We start from the raw sequence: 8,313 nt of genomic DNA, 5'->3' as shown, positions 1-8,313 counted from the left end.
GTTTATTGTTAATTTTATTGTGATTTCTTTCAGAGAGGCAATGCTTATGCTTTTAGGAGGAATGCTCGATTTAGCACCTTACGTGTTTTTGCTGGGTTGTCATAGCTGGAATGAAGTTTTTATTTCTTTTCAAGCCAATATTTGTCTTGTTGCAATCTTATTTCAAAGCCAACAAAGTGCAACTAAGATATGATAAAGTTCTCAAAGATGGAATCTTATTTATGACAATTCTTAGAAATATATTAGTAGTACTGTAGTATATATTTATTACTTCATAAACAAATACATCTTTTATGGAGTTTTTTCTATGTTACAAGATCTGCATTCAATCTGTCTCCTCTTTATTCATTTATTATTGCTTTCACAAAGACCTTTCAGGCAAATGCATATTGATATAGTGAAGTACTGATCTGTTTTTAACTTTATTTTGAATAAAAATTCAGACTCAAGAAAAGAGCACAGGGGTTTGTCGGTGGTACTGTGGGGAAAAAGAAGAGAAGGCAGCGAAGTTGGCGGCGTTATAGGCCAGATACAGTGGAAACTAATACCAAATGTAGTGTATACAATTTTTAACCTTCCAGATAACGGGAATTTAATTCTGTAAAAGTAGTCTCTCCATAAGAGAAATGTTGAGTAGCTTGAAAATGATGTACTGCTTCAGTTTAAGGACATCATAAATGTAACTATAGACTTGGGAATCTTAAAGTGGTTACTGCTTTTATGCAAGTGTGATCTTTATGATTAAGAATTCAGGAAAGTGCATTAAATATTTGATTAAGCATACTTTTTGTTCCACAAAGTTTAATTTTGAGTGGAGAAAGAACAAACAAAAACCAATCATTTAGCCAACTTCAGATTTTTGACATACGGTGATAGTAGAAATGAAGGCAAGTCTGGAAACTCTGATCTTGTGGGCTTTGGGGAAGATGAAGTCTGACCAGGTCCACACGTGGCTGAACGCTGTTCCGTGCTGAAGAAGCTGGAAGGGGCTCTGGGCATCGCAGTGTCCTGCTCTGGGCCCTGGCTGCCTCTCGGGGCAGCGCTGGGGATGCCAACAGCTGTGCAGGAAACGTTACTCATCACTCCTGTGATACTGTGGTCTTCCATGCTGCTTTATGAACAGCTAGAAAAAGATATTCTTTATGCTCATATGAACTTGCTTTCCTTTAGCATCACTAAGTTAATGCAGTGCTAGCTACTGTCCTTGAAAAACTGTTTCAAAGAACAGAAGGAAATACATACAAAAATAAACATGAAAGCAGAGACTAAACATCAGGAGCTCTGGTCCACCGTTCCTATTGGGTTATTGTCTTGCTCTGCTTGCCAGGTAGTTGGATTCTTTAAAGCAATGTAGGAGTGAAATGAGTGTAACCGAGCAGTGTTGTCCCTACAGAAGTTCTCAGTAGTTCATCCTCAGGCTTTGTCCTTTCATTGCAGTTGCAAACTGATTACAACCCAGACAGGAAGGGAGTGAATCTGCTGAGAGGTGACTTATTTTTAGAGTGTTTTCCTACCACAGTGAATTACTCAGCCTTCCTTGGATAACATACAAATAACCAATTTCCTTTTGTGTGGAGTAAGATTGTTAGAAGTTTCTGAACATGTCTCGAGAAACACTTGATCTTGACTAAGTGAAGAACAGCTATTAGTTTGGTATGCAGTAACTTTGGAGAGAGCAAGACTTGGACCCCATAAGGTCAGAATGAATATTTTATTTCTTTCTATTCACATTCAGCAGCAGTTACACATGTGGTAGCCTGGCAAACAATAGCAAACTTGCTTCCTGCTTATGCCTCTCTGATATTCCCTAGCTTTAAACAGACTTCATTGCTTGAAAATTTTAGCTTTGGGAAAAGCGCTTTTTCTTACTGTCTTTATTTTCTGAACAACACAAATGCTAGCTTTTGAGCTAGTTTAAGCAAATTGTCAGTATAGAAATCTTATGTTTCAATGGAATGTTATTTGGGAAATACACATATAAAATGCTACACTGACTTAAATGTTGTAGTAGGGTTCTGCAAGACTTTTGGTTAAGGCTTTTGTCCATCAGAGTTGAGGCCACAGATTCTGGGGCATGTGCACATATCAGTTTGCTCTTTTAAGGTTTTTCTGAATCTTATGCCTTATCTCAGCATATATGCTATGATTATGGCATTAGGAATTACAAAAGTACTTCAGAAATAAAGGAATGAAAATTTGCATATTAGGTTTTTCTTTTATTTTGCCTACTTGACCATGCTGTACATAGCTTATTTATTAAAGCAGAAGTATATCACTAAATTACCTATAGATGTTTTGGAATGTAACAGTAGGCAGCATTTTCCTCTCTTCAAACTACTGAAAAATGTTGCATACTGATATTGGAAAGCATTTTCACGTGTAATGTGTGTAATGGGTACTGAGGATATCTGGAATGTCAGCAATTTCTCATGCATCCTTTCACCAATGAGCACTGCATACCAGAAACTCTGTTCAGTTCATTTAAGTAAGAGCAAATTTGATCTGAAATGAAATTAAACAATGAATCCAAGTCAGATCAGGCCACCTAAATAAGGTTGATTTATGGTATATAACTCTGCCAGTAATCAGTTGCAGAAGACTTTGCTGTAATTTACTGATTTCTTGTAGCTGAGCCTGGTAGAGGTATAAAACTGCAGTTAACAGTGTGAAGAATATTTAGCTTTATAGCATGGATGATCCTGTGACTTTAAATTAGTGAAGTGCTTGGAGTCCCCCAAAAATATAAAACTGTGGTCATGGAACATGGAAGCTGTCTGTGCTTGCTTAACGTCACGCTCTCCATGACTACTCCACCTCTTTCTTGACAATTCATCTCTTTAATGGGATTTTACTTGATAAATGTGAAGTTGATCAAATTATCGTAGCCTGCCTTTGGAACCTAGCTAGGATACTCTGTTTGCTAACCTGTCAAATATATAAATTATTAGAATAAGGAAGAAATATTCCATATTGTAAGATCTAAAATGGAGCATAGAAGGAATATGTGAAAGGGTCCAGGTGTCTAAAATCTGCTGCCTTTTGCTGTTAGAAATCTGCAGCTGATGACAAATTTGAATTTGTATGCCAAGAAACAGAGTATGAGAGACTGAAAAATGATGACTGGCAAGCAGGAGATTCCCACACACGCACACCTCCAACTAACGCATGGAAGGAGGAGAAACTTAGCCTCTTTCCCCTTTCCACCCTCGTGCTTTAGAATAAGACAGTAAACACTGATTTGGTAAGATGTGAGGGAAGCTTTGCAAGTAACTAGCATCCCACCCCACCCACTGCCTTCTGTGTTAATACCGTTAAAGCAAGCAAGTAGCAGGGAGAGATTCTGAAGTCGTTGCCCGATTGCTCTCCCAGTTCTGCTGGTGCAAACTGAATATGGTGCAAGTGCCTTAATATACACAGGGGTAACTGACAGAAGGGCATGGCCTTTAGTGCTGCTGTTATATTGGTCATGCTCATCTTTGATATACTTCTAATCTTTTTTCTTTTTTGTCAAAAACATGTAAGAAGTGATGCTCTGTCTTGTAGAGCAGTTCTAAATGAAGAGGGGATGGCAGTCCAGTCTCAGGAGGTGGACTGAGAACCTGCATCAAAAAGCTGTATTTGTCAGCATGCCATCACAGCACCTACTACTTTTATTTAGGTGTAGCAATCACTTCATACTTTTAAAGAAGTGTCTGTAGATTTCATAAGTGTTTTTATGGCAATGTATTACCAAAAGCAGCCTTGTTGGTCCTTGGTAATGGAGAAATGTAAGAATTTGTCTACATTTTTTCACTTTACTAACCCATTTTATTTCTTAGGGTGATCCATACTGATGGAATTGTACAATTGCCATTCTTTAGAAAAGAACTCATCATAGCAAGGTTCTATAAAAGCATCAGGATTGATAATCTCAGAATCAATGACTATCTACTTTGTTTTGGATGATTTGCTGTGTCATGTGTGATATTGAATATTGTCAGGCAGGCAGGATTAATGCAAAAGAGAGATCCACTTTCAACTCCATAAAAATACTGCAGAACTAGAGTTATCCTTGGTTGAAGGTGACAGATACAGGCTTTTGAGGCACCTCTTCTGAAGGATTGGCAAAGCTTGGTCATTGTTCCTGCATGTCAGCCCTACAGTCAGTTTGCAACCCACAGGCATGATGTGATCTGGTATCTGTTTCAACAGCAACATTTCACATCTGTCACATCTCACCATGTGGAGACCAAGGCTTTATAGAAATTACAGAAACTGATTTTTAGCATGAACTAGCATAACGTTTCTCTTGGATGCGGTTCTGTGTCACTCTAGCAGCGATGCCCGTCAAACTGAGCGAACACACGTTATTACTTCTATTTACAGCCCTTGTAAGTGTTTTCATGTTTATTAGCATATCAAAGAGTCTTAAATTATATTGTAGAAAGCTTGACTTCTTTGAGACTCATTCTTGGATGAAAGCAAATAGAAACATCCAGGAAGCACATTGATTTCCCCATTAAGAGAATGCCTTTATTGGCTTTCTCATACTTTAGAGGTAAAGTATGATTTTTATTTCCTGATTTTCAAGAAAGGAAATTATTTTGATTAATTCCTGAAATATCTTAATTACAAAATAACATCTGACAAATGTACACCTTTAAGTTCTGCAGATGTTTTTTTAGGGCTGCTGTTTTTCTTGGAAGCCGTGCTGCCAAAGTTGTCTTTTCTATAACTGGCATTTTTATTAGCCAAGAAAGTACTTTTCATCCTCCACAGATGGTATTACTAGTTGTGGTATCTCTATGATATGCTAAATGGTGGCGAGGAGAAAAAAAAAATCCTAAGCACAGCTGGAAGCCTAAAAATTGTATTTCAGGATGGACAGTTCTGGGCTTTCATTGGTTCCTTTTTGTTAGGTAAAAATGTCAGAAAAAAATGGTTTTAACATTTGTAGCTTTTTGTCTTAGTGGGCAGCAAATCAAGTGCATATGGCATTGTTTATGCTTCTGGTTTTGACCCAGATTGCCTATTTCTTCCTCCAACCTCACCACATAGTTTTTTAGGGGGATTGGTCAGTGTTACTGTCCCTCTCTGGAGGGGGTGGTGGGTTTTTTTCACTCCTTCCCTCTTCCTCTCCAAAACCACCCGTACATCCTTGTCTTATTTCTCACAGAAGAGATGACAACTCTGTGTCCTGAGACTATTCAGTTTCTTGAAAAAAATAGTCATCTCTTAGAAGCTTTTATTTAGCCTGAGTTTGTTCTTGTTGCTTTGGTGGCAGGTATAGCTGTGGATTCCTCCAAGGCATTTCTCCAAAATGCTTGCCTGCTACACTGGAAAAGAGGCTTTCTGTTTATACTACAGAAAGTGTAAGGCAAATAATGTGATCCATTTATTGGATCAATAGATATATTTTAACACTGACATCTTAAAAATCCATTAGTTTAAACCTGCTGGCATTAAAAAAAAAAAATTAGATCTTTGACGATATCTGAGGCAATGGAAGATCTTGCATGTTAACAAACACAGAAAGCAAGGCGATTGCATTAGATAATACCTTTTTTGACTGTCTGATTTATTTAAAAAAGTTGTAAAAATATTGTTAAAGTGTTCACTTTCATCTAGAAAGAACAATTTAACCTATAGAACCTACTTAGCACCATGAGAATTTCTCCTTCCTTAAGGAAGGAGCACTCAAATTGCCAAGTAACTAAAAAGCAGACAAAATCAAATTCTTAGCACTATGGACTAATAAATAAGCTCAAAGAGATGATGCCCTTTGCTTGCCTCAGAACAGTTCTGATAGGTGCTTTTTCTTTTCCTGGGCATAGATCTGCAAGGTCCAACATTTGCCCTTTACCTTCGGCTGGTGCCTCCCCTCTTTTCATCCATGGTGAAACGGTGCCTCACTGAAGTCAATGAATGTTATGGGATTTCAGCGCAGGTGGTTACTAATTGCTTCCTTTTCCCTATATAATACAACAGCAGCATAGGCTGTTGGCACTGAGTTTAAATCCTCTTGACCCCCTTACCCTTCTGTGACAGTTTTTATCTACTTAGAGAGCTGGTGTGACATGAGAGCATGAGGCTGGGATCACTCACATGATTATTCAGGAGTGCAGAACAAATTGGTCAACCCAGTGGTGGTGCTCAGGTAAATGGTATTAAAGCCTTACGGGCTCCCATGGTGCACTGACTGCCCGAAGATAGGAGAGGCTGAGGTGAACATGGCCTGGCTCCTCAGTGGCAGAGAATGATGAGAGTGAGAGGGCCCAGCTTGTCATCTCTGTTGATTATGGCCAGTCCCAGATGTCAAGGAGGGCAAGATTTTAAAAAATAAAAAATCTAGTGTCTGTTCTTGCGTCAGCCTTGTTTGGCTGAGCGGTGGAACTGCGACAGTTCTCGGGGGTTAATGGATGTTGCTGTAATCCCATTAGCTCTGTGAGCTACCAAATTCCTAGAAATCTATTCATGGGGAATGTGAAAGTACGAGCCTGGAATTGCCTCGAGGAGACAGCAGACCGTTTTGCATGATCTCATGGAGTTTTATGGAACAACCTGTTCCTGGGGTGGGGGGTGTGTGGTGTTTTTTTTTCTTTCCCTTTTTTTTTTTTTTAAACTGTGATGAAAGGTTGTTTATGCCACATATTCAGGAACAGGACATATGAGGATGTCCTCCTAAGGCGTGTACTCCCTGTACGTATATACTGTGATGAGTGGATGTTCACTGAGTTCACATACATACCTAATATTTCTCTCTCAGACAGTTGCCCAAGGCAGGGTTTTAATGGTGATGCTGAAGTCTCATTTTTTTATCCTTCATCTTATCTGTGATTAGAGTCTGCATGCTAAATATCTAATGTAACTTTACCTTTGTTCACTTGAAATTGCAGTGATAAAATTCTGTGGTCCTTTGATATGCAGTACTTAACTCTAAGCCAAGCTCATGTAACATTTGCTTGAGGGTGATATGTAATCAGCATTCAAATTTAAACCAATGCAATCCTGTGTCTAATACTTACTGGTATAAATTCACCTCGCTTAAGTCTTAACCTCTGACCATTTCCTCAGCAGTTTCTGTTTAATTTTGCATTCTACTTCTCTTTTGACCTTGGAAAAATACCTTTTCTGGCTACCAAGCTAAACTTCCTTGGAGTATTAACCACTTCGTTTTCCATTTTCTGCTCATTTCTCCTAAACCTTATTTACATCTTCCTGAGTACAAGTTAGTGGAAACATTTAGGTAGGATCGTCATTTTGTTTTATCTTCATAAAAGCATGCCATTCCATGTGATTTTTATTTATTTTGTTTCTTTTCTGGTGTGACCTCCTTTTGGAAGTTGAGTCCTGAAGAAGGCCCTGTTGTGAAAGAGCAGAATTATAAGTGAACTTGTTTGAGTTGCTTAGGCTTTTATGCTTAATTCTCTCTGGGGATAATGCTCGAGACTCTCAGTACAATTAAGGGAAGATTAAAAGCTCAGTACAGGCTTATTTTCTCTCTTCTTTCTTTCTGCCAATACCCTTCCATCCTGTATCCTCTTTAAAAGCATGAAACACTTTTCAAAGGCCCTTTTTCTCTCTGCCATCACTTTTGTGACATTTTCTAGCATACTGCTCTTCCACAGACTTATAAATGTGGTTTCTGTTTCTGTGCTTTTTGCTTTTGATCCTGCTAACATTTAATGCCAGTTTTGTTGATCTTTGGTTCTGAGTTTTTTAGGCAATTTTCCCCAGGTTTAATTTGTGGTGTTTAGAGTCTGTTGGGTAACCAGGGGCTTTCAGACAGCTATGACACAGCTCTTGCACCTTTGAAGTAGAGAAGATTTGTATTATCGTTTAGTATTTCTTAGTACAGTGGCTCTGAAGAGTTAATAAAAGTAAAGTAAGATAAAAGGGCAGGCAATTAAGCAGATATGAATACACTGAGGGAGTATATCTGATTATTCAGAAGGGACCATTGGTACTGTTTTATATGATACCTTTTCAAAGATGAGCTGTGCTTCAATCTGGCCATGTTATAGCTGGAGTATTTGTCTACCCTGTTGCTGTGCTATGTCTTGTATAGTAAATACTTTGAGATGGCAGGGGAAGTTTTCATTGAAACTCTGGTCTTTGCAGAGTTTTCCTGTCTGATGTATTTGCGTATTTTTCCTACATGGAATTGTTTTATATAGGTTGTTAATTCCATTTGATCCCCCATACAAAATGTTTTCAGTCTTATTTTTTAAGGGACAGACTTGAGTGCTCTAACAAGAGAAATGAGAACAAGGGTTTTTCAGCCTATTAACCTTTCTGAAGGACGATTTGGTGTGACTTCAGAAAATGGTGCAT

This window comes from Tinamus guttatus, unplaced genomic scaffold, assembly GCF_059628265.1.
Source record: "Tinamus guttatus ecotype Peru unplaced genomic scaffold, ASM5962826v1 Tinamus_guttatus_pri_ptg000060l, whole genome shotgun sequence".
NCBI classification, from domain to species: Eukaryota; Metazoa; Chordata; class Aves; order Tinamiformes; family Tinamidae; genus Tinamus; species Tinamus guttatus.
This window is presented reverse-complemented; position numbering follows the sequence as displayed.